This window comes from Felis catus, chromosome E3 (assembly GCF_018350175.1).
Source record: "Felis catus isolate Fca126 chromosome E3, F.catus_Fca126_mat1.0, whole genome shotgun sequence".
NCBI classification, from domain to species: domain Eukaryota; kingdom Metazoa; phylum Chordata; class Mammalia; order Carnivora; family Felidae; genus Felis; species Felis catus.
In genome coordinates this window covers 8463463-8487637 of record NC_058383.1, presented here as the reverse complement: position 1 = coordinate 8487637, position 24175 = coordinate 8463463, and the positions used below count along the sequence as shown (strand labels likewise).

At 55.0% G+C, this 24175-nt stretch overlaps 1 long non-coding RNA gene across 1 annotated transcript; it reads left to right on the top strand.

Moving 5' to 3' along the window:
• The first annotated feature begins 17884 nt into the window (after positions 1-17884).
• LOC123382581 lies at positions 17885-20916 on the top strand. The gene is made up of 2 exons (XR_006591160.1): positions 17885-19449; positions 20028-20916. It is a non-coding gene; the product is annotated as an uncharacterized LOC123382581 (long non-coding RNA).
• Positions 20917-24175: the final 3259 nt, after the last annotated feature.

Below are 24175 nucleotides of genomic sequence, written 5' to 3'. Positions count from 1 at the left end.
AAAGAGCCCAAGAGTGCCCTGATTCAGACCCTGGGGCCTGTGGTGTGGCCTGGGTGCACGTCGAATCTCTTCTTGGGGGTCCACCCCTCTGTTGGCATCAGGCCCCTTCATTGCCCAGCCCTTACCGGCTGAGGTTCTGCTTTCTCTGAGAAGCTTCCAGACTGTCCCCAGCACACATACTCTCCCCCACCCTCCTCCCACCTCCCATTGGTCAGTGCCCTGATATGCTGACCGCGGGTGCTGGATTTGTGTCCACTGTGGGCACGGAAAGCTGTTCCATCATGCGTGGGTGGAGGGTGGGACGGGCAGGCCGAGCAGGGGGCAAAGGTGAAGTGTGTACCCAGCCTGGCTTGTGGGGTCTGGTCCGCAGGGAGGTGGCTTCGGGCAAGAGTAGGGGCAGGCGTGGGGCCCGAGGAAGCAGTCCTCTGCCCCGAGCCTGGGTGGGGCTCTAGGGTGCTCCTCCCTCTAGGGTGCTCCTCCCTCTAGGGTGCACTGCCATTTGGACTCCTTGGAGTCGCAGCCTGTGGGGTGCTGGGCTCCCTCGGTGCCTGGCAGGCACCTGACTTCCCCGGTGGGCGGAGTCAGGGAGGGGAAGGATCAGGGATCCAGGCTCCACTCAAGCTCTGGCTCCAGGCTCCACTCAAGCAGGGTTTCTGGCCACCGTTGCCCCCACAGCGTGACCGTGGGGCAGGAACTGAAGCAGACACCGTGTGGCCAGCCCGGCCTTCAGGTGAGCATCATCAAGCCGTTTGTGGGTGGCATCAGATGGTCAGAGCAGTGCAGGACGACCTGGGGAGCAGCCCATCTGGGGCTCCCTGCGGGTGTTTCGGATGTGGGGTCCCGTGGGTGGTACTTATGGTGGTCACGATGCTGGGGGGGACGACTGGCGCTTGGCAGGCAGGGATGCACGCGGGTCTCTAACGTGCCCAGTGAGAAATGGTGACTGCATCCCAGGGAAAACTGCAAATGTCCCTCCAGGCCTTCCTGTGGATGAAAAACTTCTTGAAAATGATCTGAGCCTAGGGACGCCTGGGTAGCTCCGTTGGTTGAGTGTCTGACTTCAGCTCAGGTCATGATCTCACGGTTCGTGGGTTCAAGCCCCGCATGGGGCTCTGTGCGGACAGCTCGGAGCCTGGAGCCTGCCACGGATCCTGTGTCTCCCTCTCTCTCTCTGCCCCTCTCCCGCTTGCCCTCTATCTTTGTCTCTCAAAAATAAAACAGACATTAAAAAGTCGTTCTAGAAAATGATCGGAGCCTAGAACTGGACCCTGCTTTTCACATTTTACATATCAGCACACAGTTTGGGGGTAGGATTTTTTTGTTTGTTTGTTTGCTTTTTTGTTTGTTTGCACAATTTTAACAAAAAAGGAGTCTCCCGTGCTTGCAACTAGAGCGACAGTTGAGGAGAGATCGTCTCTTGTTTTGTCACGGGATTTTACCGAGAGTGTCCACTCTTCCAGACACGTCCCCGAACGCGAGGCTGCTCGTGGTGTTTCAGTGTCAGATACGGCGTCACGACGCCAGCCCGCGCTTGGAAATGTCACCTTCGTGGTGAGGAGATGAGCAGGTGCCTCAGTTCCACTGCTTCCCTGGTGTCCGGCTGCCGAAGCATTGAAAATAAAACATCGTTTGGTTGTAAATCACTGCCCTTTTATTTCTCCTTTGCGTTACAGGCTAGGGCACTATTATCCTGATTTTTATAATTATGTATGTGAATAGGTCATGTTATCGATGAACTTTATTTCTGGAGGGAGAAAAGAGGGGTCACCGAGCATTCGTTACAGGACAGAAATGCTGTCCCACCGTTTCACGGATGGGAAATCTGAGTCCGGGATGTCACTGTGACCTGCTGGATGTCACCCTAGGAAGGGGCAGGACAGAACTGGAGCGCAGGTCCCTCAGGATTCCTGGTCCCGGGCTCTTTCTGCTTCCTCAACAGCCCTTAGCAGCCCTCCTCGGCCTGTCTTCTCAGCATAAGCCCTGCTCCCTGTTATAAAGGGAAACGAAAGATTTTTACCAACGTGTCGACTTTTGTTTGTCATGTCGTGGAAACTTCCTGAAAAGGCCTCGAGGCCCTAGGCTGTGTGAGCCCAGCAGTCTGCCGGTGCGCGGGGCCTCCCTGGGCTGTACCCTCCGGTCACTCTGGCCACGCTCCCTCTGGAGCCAGGGGGAGGGACCAGATGACCTCCTGTGACCTCATCCAGCCAGCACTATTTTCCCCCTTTCTAGATTGTTTTTCCAATCACCAAGTGAATCTGAGTGAGACTCTCTATTCTTTCGACGACTACCTTTCAACTCAAGTTATGGTTTTATAAATAATATATATGGCAAGTCGGGACTGGGGAAAGGACGTTCATTCGGCTCTGAAATATTTATGGCCTGGAGTGTCTGCTTACTTTTCTTTGGAGTCATTTTTTAGCATGGCGTGCCAGAAAGCGCGACAGCCCAGGGCATCTTCGGAAAGGGAGGCACGGATGGCCCTTCCAGCCAGGCTGCGGGGCCTATCCATCCTGCGGCCGACAGGGGAGGGGACGGCGCTGCCCGGGGGAGCGCTCCTGAGCCCAGACCTCCTAAATTATCTCGGGGAAGGCTCTGCTCGGGTGACAAGAATCAGCTTTCCAGCGTGCAGTCTGAATAATAACAGACTCTATATCAGGCTTTCTCAGATACGTTCTGGAACCCTTGGGCCTTTCTTGGGAGGTGTGCATTCTAACCTTGATTTTACAGATGGAGAAACCGAGGCTCGGCGAGATCAAGGAATTTCTCAAGGTCAAAGCCACAATCCAGTAAGAGCCTGGATCTTTACCCAGCCTGGCTGCCTTCTTATTTCGATCTCTTCTCCTTACCCCACGATGCTGCCCGGCCTGGCCCATCACTCACCCGCAGCTGGGAGCCAGTGAATGGATTGTAGATCAGTTTCTGAGGCTGCACAGGCCGGTCTGTAACGGTTCGCGATGCCGGGGGCCTTGGATGTGGGACTGGCATAGCAATATGTGCTGAACAGCCGGGCTCGAATCCCAATCCTAACGGAATGGATACATTCCTGCATGTGCTGAAGTGGAGCCAGATGGTGCTGGAAAGACCCACAGAGTCATCTTGTTCAACTTCCCATGTTACAGGTGGGATATGAGGAGCCTGGCAGGCGTAGGGGTTTGCTCAAGGCCGCAGAGATAGTTGGAACCCATTGGTCACAGTGGTGTCTCTTGGAGACATCTGGTCAACCTCGTCTCCCTCTCATTACCCCTTTTCTTACAGGGGACAACCAGCACCTGGAGAGTTAAAAGCTCGATCAGCGTCACAACGGTGGATGGCTATAGGGCCGTGTGCTTCCCTGGTCTGGCTGTAAATCCGCGAGGGAGTCAAATAATTCTGAGACTGTGCTTGAGGAAAAAATTCCCGGGCGTTTCTAAACTAGCTGGACCATGGAGTGGGCTGTAGTTGATAAATTATAGATATGTAATCAGTGATCGGATTGAGTAGTGAGGACAGGAATGTCTCACACCGTTGCTCCACTGGGAAAGACACTTCTTTTCCTGATAGTTGGTGACTCTAGGCACCCTGTGGGGCCAGGCTGCCCCTGAGTCATAACGGGGGCAGGCAACAGAGAATAGTTGTGAAATCAGTCGGAGACAACATTTCTGAAGAAGTCTGGCTCAACTCTGAGCCAGATGGAACTGTCGGGCTGTCCTGCTCTGGCCGCCTTGGGCCTGGTACCCCCTCCCTGCTCCTGCCATAGGAACCCCCCCTGTGGTAGATATAATCTTCAGAGATGGCCCCCACAGTGAGCCGTGCCTCCTGGAGTTCATGCTCTTGTACAGCCCTCTCCCCTTGAATGTGGGCTGGCCCTGTGTGCACCAACAGATGTCGCGGACGTGACCGAGTGACTTCCAAGGCCACGTCGGAAGAAGAGGCTCCTCGGAGGTGACCTCTCCACAAACGAGAGCACGTGCAGGCATGGGGGAAAGTGGGGGCCTCTGGAAGGAGGGTCTTTCTGCCCTTCCCTCTGGACAGCCCTGCCTCACCTTGAGTCATTCTTAGACCTCACCTCTGCCCTTGGTTTCTGACCATCTCCCAGAAAGTGTGGTCAGCAGGCCCGAATTGTCAGCGTGTGAGGGGTGTCCCATTTGACCTGAGCAGCATTCTGGTCACGTGCAGAGGGACCGCACATTCTCCGCGATGGTACCCTGCTGGCTTTGGAGATGCAGGAGGGCCATGGGCCAAGGGATGCAGGAAGTCTGCAGGAGGAGGAAGAGGTGAGTGGACAAGATTCTCCCCAGAGCCTCCGGAGTGGGAAGCAGCCAATGCTGACCCCCCCGAAGAACGCAGTGAGCCCGCGTCAGATCTCCAACTCCAGAACTAGAAGGTAATCGATATGCATGGTTTAAGCTGCTACATTTGTGGTCACTTGCTACAGCAGCTGTAGAAAACTAATCCAGTGGGGCTCAGAGAGGCTCTGTAACTTACCCAAAATGACACAGTGTTAGGAGCGATCCCAGGTCAGCCTGACCCCAGAGCCCTTGTTCCTCTCTGCTCCACACTGCCTCCTGCTGGTGCTCAAGGTGGCCTCCATACGGGGGGGGGGGGGGGGCGGGGAGAGCTCCGGGAACTGGGTACTTGAAGAATGGGGCAGAGAGACACAAAGCCGGGAGGGATCTGTGACCCTGCTGCCCATGGAGAGGCCCCCTCTCTTGGCCCCAGCTTCGAACAAGACAAACTGTGAGATCATGATCCGAGTCAAAGTCAGACGCTCAACAGACTGAGCCTCCCAGGCGCCCCTAGCCTGTTATATTTTTACGTTACTTAACGTATCTTGCTTATTTCGTGCCTCCCTCCGTAGAATTTTAGTTCCGTGAGGGGAGGGACTTTGTACATCTTCTCCTCCAAGGTGTCCCCAGACCAAACACAGTGCCTGGTACAAGACAGGTGCTCCAAACGCGTTTGTTGACTGAGTGAGTGAGCGAATGACAGCGTAAGGAGTGAAAGCGGCCCTCTGTGGACGTGAGTCTCCCACCGAGGCATCGCTGAGGGATTTGAGGGACTGGTTTTCTCACAAAGGGCCAGCAGCGAGTGCGCCGGGTTGGGGAGGGGACTTTTAGGAGGCTGGCGGAGGCAGCTATGATCTGAGCGCACGAAATGGGCTTGACACGGCCGACCTCACAGGCCTGAAGGACACAGAAGGAGTCCTTGGCCTCCAGTGACTTTCAGCGGGGGGGTGGAGGGGGGGTGGGGGGGGACGGGCACCTGGGTTTATTTATAGCTTGAGTGGACTGTGTTCTCCATTCGGAAGGAGCAGAGAACAAGGAGCATGAGCTGAGTCATGAGCTTGGGGAACGGGCAGTGGTGGGGAGGGTCTGGGGCCCCTGGAGTGAGTGGGGGGGTGGGGCGGGCAGAGGGAAGGGAGCAGGACCTGGGATTCCAAAGCGACGGGTGACTCTGGAAGGTCAGGTCCCCAGAAAGCGGACTCGGGCTGGAGACTTTGTGCCGGAAGGTTAATGGGGTTGCTCCCTGGATCAGTGCCTAAGAGGGAAGGGCAGCAGCGGGGCTCAGAGGGAGAACTGGCCTTGCAGCCAGACCTCAGCCAACCTCAGGGCTGCCGCTGGGCCTCCAGAGCCCCACACTCGGCTCTCGGGGGCACAGGCTGCCCCAGTACGGGGTCCGGCCCGAGGGGGTACAGGGGTGGGGCTCGCCTCAGAGAGGGCCATGCAGTCACCTTCCCGGCCGGCCGGCCGTTGGGGGATAATCCCTCGGACTTTCAGGAGCCTCTGGGTGGCCGAGGGAGAGCAGCAGGGGCTGGGGTGCGTGTGGGCAGGTGGGGGCGGAGGGGAAGGATGTGGATATGCAAGAGCATGGCCACGTGCGGACAGGGTCAGAGCCTCCACGGGCCAGCTGTGTGTGTGGGAGCCCGCCTCTGTCGGGGCTGTGTTGCTGAGGGTCCTTGGGGTCCCATCTCCGGGGGTGGAGAGCCCGTCTCCTTCCTTGGTGACGTCGAGGAGGTGCTGGGGCGGCCCCCAGGGTGGGGGACACTGGGGCCGCCCCACCGTGAGGCCCACGGGGGACTCCGGGCTGAGGGCGAGTGGGGGAATTTATAACCAGAGAGCGTCGTCAAAGCCAAGCCCGAGAAACTAAGCCCCGGGTCCCCCCCAAGCCTGCACAGCCAATCCGGGGCTGGTGAAACAGCAATTATGAGCCGTGTTATTAAAGGCTGCAGGATTTTAATTAACAATGGAATTACCGGGCCAGGGAAGGGATAATGACGGATTGCTGGAAGGCAGTTGGGGTTGGCTGTGGGTTGGCTGCCGTTACAGCCTCTGTCAGCCCCTGCTAGGCCCGGGAGCTGGTGGGGCCGCCCCCCCACCTCCTTCCCCAGGCTTTCTAGTTGCTAATGAGAAGCATTTGCACAGAGCTCGGGGCCAGGCTGGCCAGAGCTGGCGATGGTGGCGGTGTGTGTGTTCCTAGGGGGCAGCCGACACCCCAGGACTCCAAGGCCTGGGTGTGGACCGATGACCGGACCAGATGGGGGGGGGTTTCCCGGCAGGGCCAGGATGGGGAGCCCAGCAGAACCGAGGGACCGCCAGCTACAAGGCCACTGGGTAGGAGGATGTTCTCAACGCTTGGGTCGGCCGCCAGCCTCCCCAGAACCTCCTGGGCCTCTTATACAGCCGGTCCCCGGGTCCCGTCCATGGGCAGGTTAACGAGGAGATTCTCATCACGTTCAGGTTTCAAAACCAGTGAATTTGAGGCCTTTGGTTTTCAAATGTTTGGCTTGTCTCCTGCCTTAGCAACCCTTGCTTCCAATGCAATCTTAGGGGGAAGGTGAATGAACCCAGCAGAGTGCTCCGTCAATGCCAGGGTTGGGGAGGGGGTGGGTGCCCTTTCGCAAACAGCCCCTAGGATCGGTTCAGGCAAACGCAATTTCTTCTCTGTCTCCGGCACCTTCCCCTTCCCTATGCAGTCCTGGGACGGTTCAGATGGTGGCCGGAGCGGGGCCTTAAGGAATGGACTGGGCAGGGCAGCAGCTGAATTCCTGAAGATTTTGACCCAGGAAGGACAAACTGAGGAGCGCGTCGTGGCTGAGACTTGGGGTAACGAGGGCAGGCTCTGCAGCCAGACTGCCTGGGTCCAGCTCTGTGGGGGACTCATACTGCGTGATGAAACTCACCGCACGAGTTACGACGCTCGCGCGCCTCAGTTTCCTCAGCTGTGAAATGGGTGTGAGGCGGGACTCTGAGACTCTCTTTCAAAAAAGGCAATGTCAACACCCCGCCCAATGTCACCTTGTGGAATGTTCTGGAACTCCAGTGAGGAGCATGAGCCCACACGGGCCAAGCCCTTAGAACCGGGCTCGTCGGCAGTGACTGGTCAGGAAGTGCTCGCTCCCTGTGACGGACCAGCTCAGAGCCATTTGACAAAGCGCACGGGGCTCCTGCCCAGAGCCTGCCGGGGGTGTCAGGAGAGGAGCTCTCTCAGCTTGGAGGCAACCACTGCCATTTCAACCTTGCCTCTGGCGCCCCCTCCCCACGCGGCCCCCGGCCAGACGCTTGCTCCTCTGAAGCCACGTCCGGAGGGATGACAAGAGATGGCTGCCTGGTTCCCAGTCTACATCATCCGGGACTTCCCAGTGGCTTTTAGCACAACTGACCTCTGTCCTCCAGAAGCGCGTTCTCAGCTTGTCCTCTGGGACCCTGCACCCTCCTCGCCTTCGCTGGCGGCTCCTCAGCGGGGCGGACAGGCTCTCCCTGAGGGCCTCGGTGCTGTCTGGGTGCACACACGGCTTTTTCAGCTCCTCCTGGGTAACTGGGGCGGACGGATGACTCTTGGTTTCTGTGGCCGGGTCTTTCCTTTGGACGATCTTCTGAGGTCTGGATCTGACTCTTGATTATCTCTTGAGTTAGCGCTAGCGTTCCGTTGTCAAGCAGCCCTCTGCGTTGGACTCATAGCCAGGGTGCAATCAAGGTTTATTAAACGGCCAGCAAGAGAAGTGGAGTGAGGTCAGACAGTTTCTGGGACATTTCCTGGCTACGTGAACTTTCTTCTTTTTTTAATACATTTTTTGAAACATGTATTTATTTTTGAAAGACAGAGAGAGACAGCACGAGTTGGGGAGGGGCAGAGAGAGAGAGAGAAGGAGACACAGAATCCGAAGCAGGCTCCAGGCTCCGAGCTGTCAGCACAGAGCCCGACGTGGGGCTCGAACTCACAAACCGAGAGATGGTGACCTGAGCCAGAGTCGGACACTTAACTAACTGAGCCACCCAGGTGCCCCTACATAAACGTTAATTCTGTGAGATTAACTGGAAATGGTGCCTGGGGCCCGGCAGTCACTGCACGTGTGGGTTCAGTGCCAATATAAGGATGCAAGACGTAACCCCTTCATTATTTGCTGAGCCCTTGGACGTGATCCCATGAGGTCCTCTGAACCGGTATTATTCTATTATGTACATGAATATTCTGAAGCACGGACACATCGGCCATTTTGCCCAAGCATTGCCACCCCCAGAAATGCGCTTATAAAGAACTGGGCAAATAATTATTGAGTCGATTGTGTGGCAGAGAATAAAAGAAGGTTATATACCGTCCAGCTGCGTTTTTGCGGATGCCGGATTTGTGAATTCACCCGCTCGCTAAAGTTTATCTGTAATCCGAATGTGCCATCGACGCTCACGGTGCTTTCACTGTTATCGTGAATCTCTGCAGGGTGGTGACAATTTCTATTTGCCCAATGCGCATGTCCCCTGCGGAGGTTGAACGAGGCCACGCCCTGTCTTCTTGTTTCAGCTCTCAGATGGAGATCCCCAGAGGCTGGAGAGGGCAGGGGCCATTCAGCCTAGTGCACGCTCTGACCCTGGGGCCAATGGCACGGGTTTGAATCCCAAGGTTGGCACCTGCTAATGGGGCAGCCCCAGGCGAGCCACTTAACCCTTCTGGGCTTCATTTAATCTTTAAAAAAATTTTTTTAAAATAAAAATAAAAAAATAAGGGGCTCCTGGGTGGCTTAGTCAATTAAGCATCTGACTCTTGACCTCAGCTCAGGTCATGACTTCAATGGTTTGTGAGACGGAGTCTGCTTGGGATTCTCTCTCTCCCTCTCTCTCTCCCTCTCTCTCTGCCCCTCCTCCATTCTCTCTCTCTCAAAATAAATAAGCATTTAAAAAATAAATAAAGGGAAGCCTGGGTGGCTCAGTCAGTTAAGCATCTGACTCTTGATTTTGGCTCAGGTCATGATCTCGTGGTTTATGAATTTGAGCCCCGCATCAGGCTCTGTGCTGACAGTGCAGAAGCTGCTTGGGATTCTCTCTCTCCCTCTCTCTCTCTCTGCTCCTCCCCTGCTCGCTCTTTCTCTCTCTCTCTCTTTCAGAATCAATAAACTTTAAACAAAATCTATTAAAAATTTAAAAAATAAGTAATAAATAAAAAGTAAAAAGATAGAACCTTCCAAACTGATCACCAATCACTAAAATATAAATGAGCTAAACTCTCTAGTTAAAAGGCAAAGACTGTCAAAGAACATTAAATGAGAATCCAACAATATACTGTTTACAAGGGATATATACACACGCACATACACACACACAGAAAAACATTAAGGATGTGGAAAGATGGAATATCAAAGGAAAAAAGATATGTTCTAGGAAAATGAAAAAAATAAGAAAAGAAAAATAGGATAACTATATTAATGTCCGAAAGAAAGAAAAAAAATAGACTGTAATTCAGGCCAAAAGCATTATCAGAGATAAAGAAGGTCAATGGGAAATAAAAAAGAATTAATTCAATAGGAAGATAGACAATTTGAATATTTTATACCTTAATCACACAGCCTAAGATATTTTTTAAATGGTTATTTATTTTTCAGACGGGGGGGGGGGGGGGGGAGAGAGAGAGCGCGCAGCGGGGGAGGGCAGAGAGAGAGGAAAACACAGAATGGGAGGCAGGCTCCAGGCTCTGAGATGTCAGCACAGAGCCTGACACGGGGCTCCGAACACATGAACCGTGAGATCATGACCTGAGCCAAAGTTGGATGCTTAACCGATTGAGCCACCCAGGAGCCCCTCATAGCCTAAGGTATTTAAAGCAAGAATTGACAGATATAAAAGGAGATATGAAAGTCCAATATTATAATGGAACAGTTAAACTTAATGGTTACAATAACTTATAAATCAAGTGGATAAAAATAAGAAAGCACTTAAAAGATTTAATAGTACATATCACAAACTTAAAGCAGCCATACAGAGAACATTGTACCCAACGATGGGAGAATATTTTTTTTCCCCCCAAGGGCGCACATACACTTATGAGAAATGACCACATTCATTCATAAAGCTAGCTTCAACAACTTTCAAAGGATGTGTTCCATAAGACTGTATTTTAGGACCACAGTGAAATTAATTTCGAAATCAATGGGAAATAGATAACTCGAAAGACAGTATACATTTGGAAATTTAAGCAGAAAAACTTCTCAATCCACGGTTAATAAAAAAATAATAATCCATGTTCATGGGGTAGAATGCTATTGAGAATAAAAACAAATTAAAGACAGCCACACGCATCAATGTAAATCAACCTCCAAAGGGTATTTAGCACAAGAAGAAAGTCATAGAAGAGCGTATCCAGGATGGTCTCCATTTATCTTAAGGTCACAGAGAAGCAAAGGGAACAATATATCACTTAGGGATACAGATGTGGGTGGTTTTAAAGAGAAAAGCAAGGGGATAATGAACGTGAAATTTGGAACAATGTATTTCACAATAAACATTGTTTTACAAAGAGCTTCTGACCTGGGACTTCTCCTTTATCTGGCCAGAAAGGTGGCCCCTCTCGCGGGACTAAAGAGCTTCTTTCTGGAAAGATGCATCAGGACAGGCACAAAACTTGGCTTTAGTTCATTAGTGGGAAAAAAAAAATCAGTCCTGTTGAATTTAGACTTTTTTTTTCCCCAGATGGTACTCATTTCAGGAGACAGCCTGAGCATCATCACTGTCTCTCATTTGCTGAAACAAATTCCTCACAAATAAAGGCATGTTTCCATCTTGAGCTGCTGTTCTGTCAGCTGCTATTGTGACATCTCCTCTCTTGCCTTGGGCCTGTTTCGCTCTCCCCACCCTCCCCCTGCTCTCCTCCTCCTCTTCCTCCTCCTCCTCCTCCTCCTCCTCCTCCTTCTGGTCCCTTTCTTAGAGTTTTGGCACTGGAGGAGATGCCCATCCCATGCATGGGTATGAGCTTTCTGAGTAGATGTGTGGCCTCTACTTACATACCTCCTGTGATGGGGAACTCACTCCTTCAAGTGGACTTATTGGAACCCAAGTCCAACTGCCTTTGGCATCCACCTGTTGCCGATGGCTCAGCAACTGAGGTCCCCGACCACAGCCAGTCTACCTCTCCTCCTTGGATATGCTGCAGATGTTTGCCAACGGTAGCCCTGTCCTCCGTCCTCCCGTGCAAAATCCTCTGCTTCTGGGAAAATGTATTTAGTTTCTCTGTTCCTTCCCTACATCACTGCTGGGCTGTCTGAAAAGTAAACCCATTCCCTCCTGTGCACATACCGGTGTGGGATGTTGTGAGGGCCAGGCAGGGGGTGCTTACGGACTTCTCTCAGGATTTGGGCGGGTATGGGAATGAGGCAGGACGGACCAGCAGGTGGCCAGGGGGATGAGCTTGGGCAGTGGGCCAAGTACAGAGCCTGGTCTCACCTCTCATTCAGGGAAGACATCAGGCCCCCACTCAGACTTTCTCTCACGCCACCAGCCTGGTGGCCTGTGTGCCCGGTGGGTCACCTATGCCACATTCCTGCCGGCACTTCCTGTCCGTACCACTCAGCCACGTCCCCCTCAACCGTCACAACCTGAGAGTTATCATCAACTAGAACTTGATCCTGAAAATTAAAAAGAAGAGGAAGAAGAAGAAGGAGAAGGAGAAGGAGAAGGAGAAGGAGAAGGAGAAGGAGAAGGAGAAGAAGGAGAAGAAAATATATATATAGGTGCCTGGGTGGCTCAGTAGGTTAGGTGTCTGACTTTGCCTCAGGTCACGATCTCATGGGTCACGGATTCATGGATTCAAGCCCAGTCTCTCTGCCGTCAGCGCGGAACCTGGAGCCTGCTTCGGAACCTCTGTACCTCTGTCTCCCTCTCTCTCTGCTTGTTCCCTCTCTCCCCCCCGCCCCTCACACACACGCACACACACACACACACACACACACACACATATAGATATATAAATGAAATTGTCATCAGATGAATGAATGCACATGAAGAAAAAGATCACATAGAGAGGCTTGGATGAGGATAAAGCAGCAAGTCCTACCCCCCACCCCCGCCCAGCCCCCCATCCTCAGTTACCCTGTATGTGTAACCACTTCCTCCTTACTTCTACCTGGAGATTACCTTCTGATCTCTAAGAACAAGCTCATACTGCTCTTATCCATCGGCATTTTGAGTTGGAGGCGATAGAAACCAGCTCTGGGTAACTTAAATAGAAAGAGCACTTATTAGTAGCTTACTGGGAGGTCCCACCAATAGGAGACTGGAGATCTGGGGGGCTGGGGGGAACCCCCGATTCATGCCTCGGCGTTGGCCCAGTGAAGACCGCTCCGGGCCCTGGGTGCTGTGTATCCAGCACCCCGGATGCTGGACGTTGCTCTGTGCTCCCTGCCGCTTCTAGAAGCCGGGGTGGCCGCCCCCAGCCGGCTCTGGCTTCTCCAGGGTGGAAGCCGGGTGGCATCTCCTCTGTCTCGTGACTTTGGAATCACAGTCCAGCCGAGCGCATCTGATCCGCCGAGCCGGGCCGGCGGCCGAACCTGAGCCTGGCTGCAAGGAAGGGCTGGGAAGGAGGATTTGGCCTTTCCCCCTTTCTATGGGTGGAGGAGGGTTCCCCAAACAAGGGAGAGGCGCCGCGATGCCGAGCCCCCGATAAGGAGGACGTGTCTCCTACGCTGGGATTTATCAGTTGTAGGTATCGTGTGACCTGTTGCTCGGAGACCTGAAGATCTAACTTATTTCTCCCCCTTTCAGCCCCACCTCTCCTCCCAGTTAGCTATCCCCCCATTTATAGTTATTATTTATCTTCAGACTTTGTTTCCGCAATTATTGACAGCCTGCTGCATACGATAAGGCTATGGACCTTTCTCCCATTAATGCTGGCTGTCTTCCCCCCTCTGGTCTCCCTACAGCCGTCTTGTGTCTGTTTCCACCCTCACGTTTGAAAATATGTGCATTTAAAATGTTTATTTATTTTTGAGAGAGAGAGAGAGAGAGAGAGAGAGAGAGAGAGAGAGAATGCACCAGCAGGAGAGGGGCAGAGAGAGAGGGAGACAGAGAATCCCAAACAGGCTCCACGACAGTGTGGAGCCCGAGGTAGGGCTCAGTCCCACGAACCATGACCTGAGCTGGAATCAAGAGTCAGATACTTAACCGACCGAGCCACCCAGGCGCCCCAGAAAATATGTGCATTCTTTAGCCTGAATTAAGTCTTCTCTGCTCTGTTATAGGCTGACTATGGAAGCTGAAAATAAATAAAGTGCTTCCCCTGTTATGATTATGTAAATAGTGCCCATCCTCTTTGCTGATCAGGACACTGCCAGTCTAGAACTTTCCTTCATTGTCCCCTTGGGCTGGAACCACTGTGGCTTACCATCCATTTCTTCCTCTTTCTCAGTTTACTTACTTTTTTCCTCATGCGGGGGGAGCGAGGGGAGGGAGAGTGGGTAAGCTGTGGGCTAGCTGAGACTTTGCATGTCCCATAAAATACAATCTGGTCCTCTGGTTTGAGTGCTGGTTTGACTGGGTCTAGAATTTTTGGTTAAAAATCACTTCCCCTCAGAAAATAGAAGGCAGTGCTCTATTATCTTCTGGTAGACGGTGCTGCGAAAGAGACTGGTGTGGCTGGTTGGCCGATAGTTTCTCTGAAGGTGACTTCTGCTTCTGCCCGCCAGAAATGTTTGGCGCCGTCTGTTTACCATGGGTGTGTCTGCTGAGGTGTCTCCATGATGGGTCTTTGTGTCTTTTCTTTAGATTCCTTCACTGTGCTGGATGCTCAGTCCAAAGCCTTGTGGCCTCTCTGTTCTGGAAACTTCTCTTCGGTGTGTCTTTGATAATTTATTCCCTTTGTATTCTGAGTTCTCCTTCTGGGAGACACTGGGAGACACTCTAGTTCCCAGTGTCAGCCATTGATTCCCCTTCATCCCATCTTTCCTTTTATCTTCTGTCTCTCTTTTCCCCTACTTTCTCATCAGTAACTTTTATGAGATTTTACAAAGTCTAGCAAACACAGGGGCACCTGGGTGGCTCTGTTGGTTGAGCGTCCAGCTCTGGTTCGGGTCGTGATCTCACGGTTCATGAGTTTGAGCCCCGCATCGGGCTCTCTGCTGTCAGCGTGGAGCCCACTTCAGATCCTGTGTCCTCCTCTCTCTCTGCCCCTCCCCTGCTGGTTCTTTCTCTCTCTCTCTCAAAATAAGTAAATAAACTTAAAAATAAAATAAAAAATAAAAAGTCTGCCAAACACATTGAAGATTTTTTTGGATGTTTATTTATTTTTGAAGGGGGGGAGGGGCAGAGAGAGAAGGAGATACAGAATCGGAAGCAGGCTCCAGGCTCTGAGCTGTCAGCACAGAGCCCAATGCGGGGCTTGAACTCACAAACTGCGAGATCGTGACCTGAACCAAAGTCAGACACCTGAGCGACCGAGCCACCCAGGCACCGTGCAAAAACATTTTAAATTCCTTCCAATTCTTTTTTGTTTTCTTTTTTTTTTTTAATTTTTTTTCAACGTTTATTTATTTTTGGGACAGAGAGAGACAGAGTATGAACGGGGGAGGGGCAGAGAGAGAGGGAGACACAGAATCGGAAACAGGCTCCAGGCTCTGAGCCATCATCAGCCCAGAGCCTGACGCGGGGCTCGAACTCCCGGACCGCGAGATCGTGACCTGGCTGAAGTCGGACGCTTAACCGACTGCGCCACCCAGGCACCCCTCTTTTTTGTTTTCTTATCGAATCCCCTGGCACTTGTGAATTGGAGTTTTTGTTAAAATGATTTTCTAACCCCTGAATTAGGTCGTCTTCCTTGGTGGCATTTTTTTTTTCAGGGTAAATTTTATTGACACATGTAAAGTGAAAAGCCAGAAATAGTTGGTTTTTCAAACCCCCAAAAGCCCCACGTTTCTGGATTCTCTCGCTTCCCTTCTGTTTGTGTTTGCGAACTGGTTCAGTCTCTTCTGAGCTCATCTCTTTCTTTTTTTTTTTTTTAAATTTTTTTTAACGTTTATTTATTTTTGAGACAGAGAGAGACAGAGCATGAATGGGGCGGGGGGGGGGTCAGAGAGAGGGAGACACAGAATCTGAAGCAGGCTCCAGGCTCCGAGCTGTCAGCACAGAGCCCGACGCGGGGCTCACACTCACGGACCGCGAGATCATGACCTGAGCCGAAGTCGGCCGCTTAACCGACTGAGCCACCCAGGCGCCCCTGAGCTCATCTCTTTCTTGCCACGTCTTATTCATGGCATACACAGGTCACACTGCCTCTTTCCAGCCACTTTCCCTAAAGCTACATACAGGCTCAGAGGGCACAGGGCACGCATTCTGATAACAGGGGTTACCGCAGACCCAACCTATAAGATATTACCCAGACCCAGAGTTCCGTCGTGATTTCATGGGGCTCCCCGGCCCCCCAACCAGATAAGCCTAGTTCCTTATCATCTGCCACCCAATTCCTCAGCCCGTGTCACGTTTCTGGTTTGTTATCACAGCTGCACTGCTCCGTTTCCTTCCTGTACTCGTCAGGGTGGTCAGTGAGCTGCTGTAACGAGTAAACCCCTGCCGTGGCTTATTTCTGAGACTTCCTTCTTCCTGGCCGGTTTCATTCACGGACAGGCTGGACGTTTCCCCCAGGGAAACGGCTCCAAGCTGGCATTCCTTCCGCGTGCCCCGCGTCCGACACCTCATTCACGGGATCACGGCAGCCCCTCTGTCTTCCACCGGAGGCTTCCAAGGTCAGTCTGGGTGTCGACCTTCCGCTGGCAGAAAGAGGGAGAGCGCAGAGAACCGCGCACGGGGGATGTGGATGGACGGGGCCTGGAAGCATGCCCATCACCGCCCGTCACGTGGATCGGGCCAGAACGCAGCCGCAAGATTATACCTCGTTGCCAGGAGCTCTGGAAAACTTAGTCACGTGCCCCGGGAGACGAGGAAGTGGCTTTGGTGAACACCCAGCAATTGCTGTGATGTCCCCCGTAGTTCAACGCCAGCCTCTCTTCTGGCCTAGGCCGCCTCCCCCCCCCCCCCCCCGGCTCCTTCCCCACGTTGGAGTGTGAGCATGATCTTTTAAAAAGGCACATCTAACCACTCCGGCTCCAGCCTAAAGACCTCCGGGGCTTCTCATCACCTTCGGGACAGTGACTGTTTTTCCTACCGTGCGCTGGGCTATCTCCAGGACTCGGCTCATTAGGACCCGCCAACCACCCAGTCCACCTCTCGGTCACCGTCCGTGCCCCCTCCAGCAGCACCGGGCCATGCGCTGGTACAGAAGGTGCCAGAAGTTTTCATCTCTGGACTGAGAATCCTCTCTCTCCTCCTCTTTTTTATCTATCTATCTATCTATCTATCTATCTATCTATCATCTGTTTGTTTTTGAGAGAGAGAGAGGGACAGAGCATGAGCAAGGGAGAGGCAGAGACAGAATCCGAAGCAGGCTCCAGGCTCTGAGCCGGCAGCACAGAGCCCGACGCGGGGCTCGAACTCACGGACCGCGAGATCATGACCTGAGCTGAAGTCAGAGTCTTAACCGACTGAGCCCCCCAGGCGCCTCTCTCTTCTCCTCTTTTTGGCCAAGCTCTGCCTGTCTTCCAGTCCTCTGAGGACACATTATTTCTTGCAGGAAGCCCCCTCTGGCCCCCGAAGATGGGTGTCGCCCGTCCCGTGTGCCCACCAGCGTGCTGTTACTCATGCAGGGAATGACCCCCAGGCCGTGCTCGTGCTGGAGCCTGGCCTTGTTCTGGGCTGGGCCCAGGATGCACCGCCAGGTCCCCAGTGACCCGGGGTGCATCCTGAATGAATGGATACCGTTCCTGAGCTGAGCTGCGGGGTCTGAGAGATGGGGCAGGGCGTGCAGGGACCAAAGGGAGTGAGGGGGGAAGGTTGGCTACATGGGTGCTGGGGGAGGGGACAGCAGCCCGAAGCACCCCTGCTCCTGCCAGTATGGAGATCACCAAGCCATTCAGCTACTTCCTTCTAGAGGCTTCCCGCCTCCCCAGCCCTCTGCCTGGCTTCTGCTCAGACCCAGATCTGACCTGCCGGCTGCCGCCAGAATGTCTGGAGGGGGTAGCCCAAGGTCTGGGTAGACAGGAGGGCTGGCCCAGAACCCAGTTTACCGATTAGCTGTTCTCTGGGTCTGACAATATCACGAGAAGGGCACTTGGGAAGACTAGACGCTTCAGGTTAGACACGGCAGCCCGGCAGGACCTGGGGGAGGGCAGAGGTAGGGTTTGGGAGCTATTCGGACAGGAGCTCGCGTACTGGGTTCCTGGTTCTCTTTCTCCTCTTTCCCTTCACGCTCTTCCCAGCTGGGTGTCTGACTCAGCATCTGCAGCATCTACGGCCCTGGTGCATCTCACACCGAGAGAGCATCGCCCGGAGGGCTCGGTAAACGCAGGATGGTGGGCCCATCGCTAGCACTTCCGATTCGGCAGGCCGGGATGGGGCCCAAGAATGTGCATTTCTATTTTTTTTATTAATTTTTTTTTTCAACGTTTATTTATTTTTGGGACAGAGAGAGACAGAGCATGAACGGGGGAGGGGCAGAGAGAGAGGGAGACACAGAATCGGAAACAGGCTCCAGGCTCTGAGCCATCAGCCCAGAGCCTGACGCGGGGCTCGAACTCACGGACCGCGAGATCGTGACCTGGCTGAAGTCGGACGCCCAACCGACTGCGCCACCCAGGCGCCCCAAGAGCGTGCAATTCCAACAAGTTCCCAGGAGGTACTGATGTCTCGGGGGCCTCCCACCTCCCACCTCCCAGAGTTCTGGAGGCTACTTCAAAAGATGCCAAGGTAGCAGGATGGCCTCCTCTCCATACCTCTGCTCACCTGCTTCTCCCACCAGGGAATGCCTCTCCCAGCCCCTTTGTGTCTCCCCTTCCTATCTGCCCTTCAAGCCCAAGGGCCGTGCGCCTTCTCCAGGAAGCCTGCCGAGACCACCCCGCCCTCTGTGATCTTTCCTGTCTGATCCTCTCCCCCGCCCTCAGGTTAGTCTTCCCTTCAAAAAGACAGAAGCACCCAAGGGACGCAGAAACACACGCCCACACAAAAGCTGGCCCACCCGTGTCCCTCGCAGCACCGTTCGCAACAACTAGAAAGCGGAAACGACCCACACGACCGTCCGTGGATGAAGGGAGGAACAAAATATGGCAGGCGCATCACAATGGGATATTACGCAGCCAGGAAACGGAAGGGCGTGCCGGTACACGTTACGGCGCGGAGGGACCTCAAAACGCTGTGCCGGGCGAGGGCAAGCGCGTAGCGTATCGTTTGCACCTGCGGAATGCCCAGGATCGGCAAATCCACAGCGACAGGAAGCAGATTAGCGGCTGCCGGGGGCCCTGGGAGGGCGACCGAAAAGTACAGGGTTTCTTTCGGGGGGCGAAGGACATGTCCTAAAAAATCGATTGTGGCAACAGCTGCGCAACCCTGTGAACGTACCAAAAAAACTCTTGACTCGCACGCTTTCTTTTATTCATGTTTCTTTATTTTTGAGAGAGAGAGACAGAACGTGAGTGGGGAAGGGCAGAGAGAGAGGGAGACACAGACTCCGAAGCAGGCTCCAGGCTCCGTGCTGTCAGCACAGAGCCCCACGCGGGGCTCGAACCCACGGACCGTGAGATCGTGACCTGAGCCCAAGTCGGACGCTGAACCCACTGAGCCGCCCAGGCGCCCCGAGGTGTATACTTTAAACAGGGGAAGTGTGTGGTATGTGAATTAGATCGCAATAAGGCTGTTACCGAAAAGAAAAAAAAAAAGGAGGACACGAGTGGCAGCGGCTGTGCCCCTGGGGCCCCGAGGAAAGGCCTGCTGTGGAGTCGCGACTCCCACGGCCTCCTTCTCTTGTGCAAATGGCAGCTCAGAGGAGGAGCTTTGGACTGGAGTCAGCAGCTTGCTGTGTGTGCTGGGGCGAACCTACGCCCTCTCTGAGCCTCCATCTCTCCCCTGGCTCCCCCGGGAGCGCTGAGATGTAATGCAGGAGGCGGCCGCGGTGCACGGAGGAGCCAGGAAGCCCCACGGCAGGATTGTGTGTGAGGTCCGTAGCCCGGACCCCGGCCGGACAGCGGCGGTGGTAGGACGTCCCCACGGCTTCCGGCTCTGAGGGAGGAGGCAACCCCCTCGTGCTCTGTCTTCTAACGTCCCGGAGCCCGAGGGTTTTGAAACTGCGGAGAATGACAGCAAATTACCAGCTAAAAGCCCTGGGTTGTTGGAGGTAAGTGGCGCATTCAGCCGTAACTGGTATCCACAGCAATTTTGCCAGAGTCTTTTTTTAGATGATGTTTTCTTAACAACCTACAGAGAACTTCAGTCTCCTCCCCTCCTAATCCCCTGCTTTGCACAAACATGAAATTAATCTTCTAAATACCCAAGCTGGTTCCAGAGAGAAGTGAGCTGGGAGAAGGGTGCGGGGAGGGCTGGGGGGGGGGCGGTGTGGACTCCCCCCCCCCCCCATCCTCAGAGGCTTTGCTTATTTCTGACTCACGGCCCGGGAGGGGCAGGTGGCTGAACTGCTACCCGATGCTTCATAATGTCTCCTGGACCCAGTCTCCGGTCCTGCTTGCACATCTCCGGGGACCGGGAGCTCATCACCTCCAAAGGCGGCTCGCTCTATCTGAAATAGCTCTGCCCACAGCAAAATTCTCCCTCGGAGCAAGTCAGCCTCTATCCCCTTTTGCACCCCTCTTCTGGGCCTAGCCCCGCCCTCTGGGGATTTTAGGACGGTCATCCTGAGCCTGTTACTGGTTCGTCCGACCCTCAATCCAACCTGTGGCCCCTTTCTGCTGGCCTCAGGTGGGAAAGACAAGCCCTGGGAGCAGCTCAAGCCCACGGACACTCCTCAAGCGTGGAACACATACTCTTTCCCCACCCCTGCCCGCGCTCCAAGGGGATCTCATGCCAATTAGAAAAAGACACCCCTTCCTCCAGGAAGAAGCAGCTTCATGCCAGGGGCAGGGGTTCAGCCCCCACCGTTCCCTTAGCCAAGAGCACTTGAGCACTGAACAACATACACAACTATACCGTGGTCTCATGGCCGTGTACCTGTAAACCACCCCCCACCCCCCACCCACAGCCGGATGCCTGGTCTCAGCAAGTGGCTGTGTCTTTCCTCCATGGTGGTTTGTGCTGAGTCAAGTGGCCTGGCAGGAAACTTGCTTCCTGGAATCTCCTCTCCTCTAGGAGTCTGAGTTAGAATTCGCCGGCGAAGAAATCTGTGCTTGGAGGGCCACCATGGCTCGCGATGGGAGGGACGGACACAGAAGTGCCAGCGGGGGCCAGCTTGTCCCCATTCCTTCATCTACATGTCCTCCTCCTGACCCGCGGCCAGTGCTCCCTCCAGACTGCTGGCCCTGCTGACTCACAGTGACCCAGTATTTCCACCGGATGCTCGGCTGTGATCTCACCGAGTGGAGGCTGCAAAGACAAGGCGGCCTTCCCTAGACTTCTGCCGGTGTCTACACTGGCCCCGGCCTCCTGCGCCAGCTGCTGGACCCGCCTGACTTCCAGCTTGTCCACGAGCTCCGCTGGTGCCTCTGCTACAGAGGGCTGGCTGGTGACGGTCCCCGGGTCCCCGTAAAACTTCCCGCTTTGGACCTTTACTTCCCAGACCCTCCCCCGGGGCAGTAAGGCTAATTGCTGTGCTATAAAACTCACAGTGGCTCTGCTGCTGATGGAGCCCGAACGTGTGCACCGTTACCCGCATCGGAGCAAGCAGGGGGCGCCCCATGCCTGCCTCCCTCCTCTGCCCCCCGGCCACCTCCTGTCGGCTGTACCCCATTACTGACCCTCGAATTAGTGCCCTTCCCACGGAGGCGCCCCCCGCTCCAGGCATCTCCATTCTTACCGGCACCATTTCACCAGACTCCTGGTTTTCTAGTTCTGGTCCAGCTCTGCGTCTGTGGCCAGCGATTGCTTCCTACTTCTCTCTGCCCCGAATGTCTCTGCAGCTGTCAGTCGTGCAGAGGGACCACGGCCCTTACCTGGTGTCCCAGCCTCCCTGCAGCGTCTCCACTCACCACCTTCACAGACAAGTCCCCGCCGTTTCCTTGTTCCTATGTCAGCCACACCGAATGCCCCCCCACCCCCCACCCCCAGTGATCTTTCTGGAAAAATCGAGAGGCAAAGGCAGTGTCCCGCAGACAGACTGAATTCCCCCTTTCCCACTCCGTGCCTGGCCTCCCTTCTCCGTCTGGAGAACTTCTACTCATCCTTCAAAACCTCAGCTTCGGTGTCCCCTCTCCTCACTCGTTCCCATGGCTGCACCGTCCCCGGCAGGAGGGGCCGGGCCGGCTCCGTTCTCATCTTCTTCCCCGTCGGCCCCAGAAGCGGCCTCAGCCCTGCCAACAATGACCATCCGCTTTGGGTTTCGAGGTTTGGAAGATGTGCTCAATCCATGTTGCTTGGAGGGACTCGGGGACTCAGCGAGGGGAATCCTGCAGGGTCCCCTTACCGGGGTGGAAGCCGAGACGAGGCCTGGATCTGGATCTCTGTGACCCGAGCTCTGGGCCCCGAGACGCCCAGAGCACGTGGTTGGGCTGAGCTCGGGGGGTGGCGCCCCCGGCGTGCCGGCCCGGGGGGTGGGGGGTTCGGGTCTGGCCTGTGGTGACTGGTTCTGCCCAGGCCGTGCCTGGGACCGGAGGCAGAGCCAGAAGAGGATCCTGTGTGCATAGTGCTGCCCAGCACAGCCTCTGCAGCCGAGGCAGGGGACTGCTCGGCCCTCTCCTGGCTCCTCTACACCCTGGACTGTGTGCACTTGGCCAGTCAATTTCTGTGTCTCCACTTACTCCTCTGCACAGTGGGGCGATAGCAGTCTGCTTCCAGAGGGTTACCCGAGTGTGACCTGAGTTACCGTATGTGCTACGGCACCAGGGCTATGGGAGTAAGGACTCTATGTTCTGCCTTCCTGGCCTCCGTGCGTCATTTTCTCCAGTGACCTGGGGCCTGTCCCCTCCCTCTGTGCCTTGAGTCACCATGTCAGGTGGGGACCCTGGCCGCTGAGGCGGGGGGGGGGGCCGGGAGCCCGAAGCCCCGCTCCGACGATGTCCCGGCAGAAGCAGATTCCGGACCGTCTGACGTTCGACTCGGGCTCTCGTGTGGGTTTTATCAGAGTCAACAGGTTTTGTTGTGCACTTCACAATCTCAGCATCTCTGATTTATCGCCCAACAAATTGGAGGGGATTTAGCGTGTATTTAATTAATTTGACGAAAGTAGTTCAACAACTGTAAACCGGGCTGTGGAAACACGCTTGCCGGGAAGCGGGGGCCCGGCTCCTCGAGGGCTCAGGGCGGGCGCCGGCTTGAGGCTGAAGTGTGGTCTCTGCAGGGCAGGGAGAGGGGGCCCAGGGGGGAGGCGGGGCCTGGAGCAGTGGGCCGGGGGCAGGCGGGAGAGCTGGGCAGAGGCAGGAGGCCTGGGGACAGTGTGGTCACAGACCCCCTGGGAGCCGTGGTTCCTCGGGCCCTCGAAGGGATGGTGACCTCTGCCCTCTTTCCCGCTCAGGGGACCTCGTGAGGGTTTCCAGGGGCAATGGGTTAAAAAAAAAAAAAAAGCTGTGTTGCGGCCGGGAAGGTGCTGGTGTTACCTGTGCTCAGTCTGCCGCTGAACTGCTTCCTTGAAGACGAAACTCAGGCATTTCCTCTTCCAAAAAGTATTTTGTACCAGGCAGGGACTGTGTGTGGCTGTGAATAACACAGAGTGTCCTCCACTTAAGTGGAGCTTAAAAAAACCAGGGGTTTAGCATGTGACAAACAGGAGGTTCAAGGCTGGAGCTAGGACTCCAGGACGTTCTTAATATCCCTGGCTCCTTCACCATCCTTACTGCGTGCCTTCCATCATCGGAGTCCCCTCCTGGGCTTGAGGCAGCTGCTACCGCTCCAGCCATCACATCTCCATCCTTGGTGGCACAAAGGAGGAAGCGGAAAGTGCAGTTTGGGTCCGTGCCTCCCTCCGGAGGTGCTTTCCTAGAAACAACGCTCGGTGCCTTTCACGTGTCCCGGGCAAGAATTTAGTGACACGATTACCTCTGTCTTCAAGAGAGACTGAGAAATGTGGCACCTTGAGTAGGCACAGAGTCAGGGTTCTGTAGGAAGGAAGGAGAGGAGAATGGGCATGGGGGGGCGGGGAACCCGCAGTGTCCAGCCCACCCTCCCTAAGCCTAGGTTGGTGCAGGGCCCCCCCCCCCGGACCGGCCTCTCTCCCAGCTCCTGGGAGGGGCGGCTTCCTGGGACAGGAGGGGTGTCGGAGTCCTCCAGAGTCCTCCGCTCTGAGGGCAGCACCTGGTCCCCACAGGAGTGGCAGGTGACTGAGTGGGCGGGTGATGAAGCTGCCTGCTTCCTGCTTTCGGTCGGAGAAGGATAGAGAGGCTGGGAACGCCTGGGTTTGAATCCCAGCTCCACCGTTTCCCGGCTGGGTGACTTCAGTATTCTGGAAGCTCTGGTCCTGGGGTGACTTCAGTATTCTGGAAGCTCTGGTCCTGGTGGGACGTATGAGGAGGACGAGGGCTCCAGCGAAGGGAAGAGAGACAGCTTCTCTGACGCGCTCAGGGGACTCCCCTGGGGAGGCCACTCCCTGAGCCCTCCCTGCCTCTCTACCTTCCGGAGACCCCTGAGGCCACCCTGGGCCCGCCCTGCAGGCCTTGGCCAGCTCCTCCCATGGGGCCGCGCGTGCGGCCACGGTGGGCCACCCACTCAATAAACCCTGTTCTGGGAAACCCCTCGGTCTGGGGGGGCTGGGATGCTCGGTCACCCTCCCACACGCTTCCCTCCTCTGGCTTTTCTGCAGCTCAGTTTACCTAGAGCAGAAATGCCAGCTAGGAAATGGAAGGGAGAAAACCCAAATACTGGAGACACCTTCTAGGCCCAGGCCTGAGGGGGTAGGGGTGGGGGTGGGGGGTGGGGAGGTGGGGCTGACCCCAGGTGACACCACTCTTCCCTCCCCCAGGAGT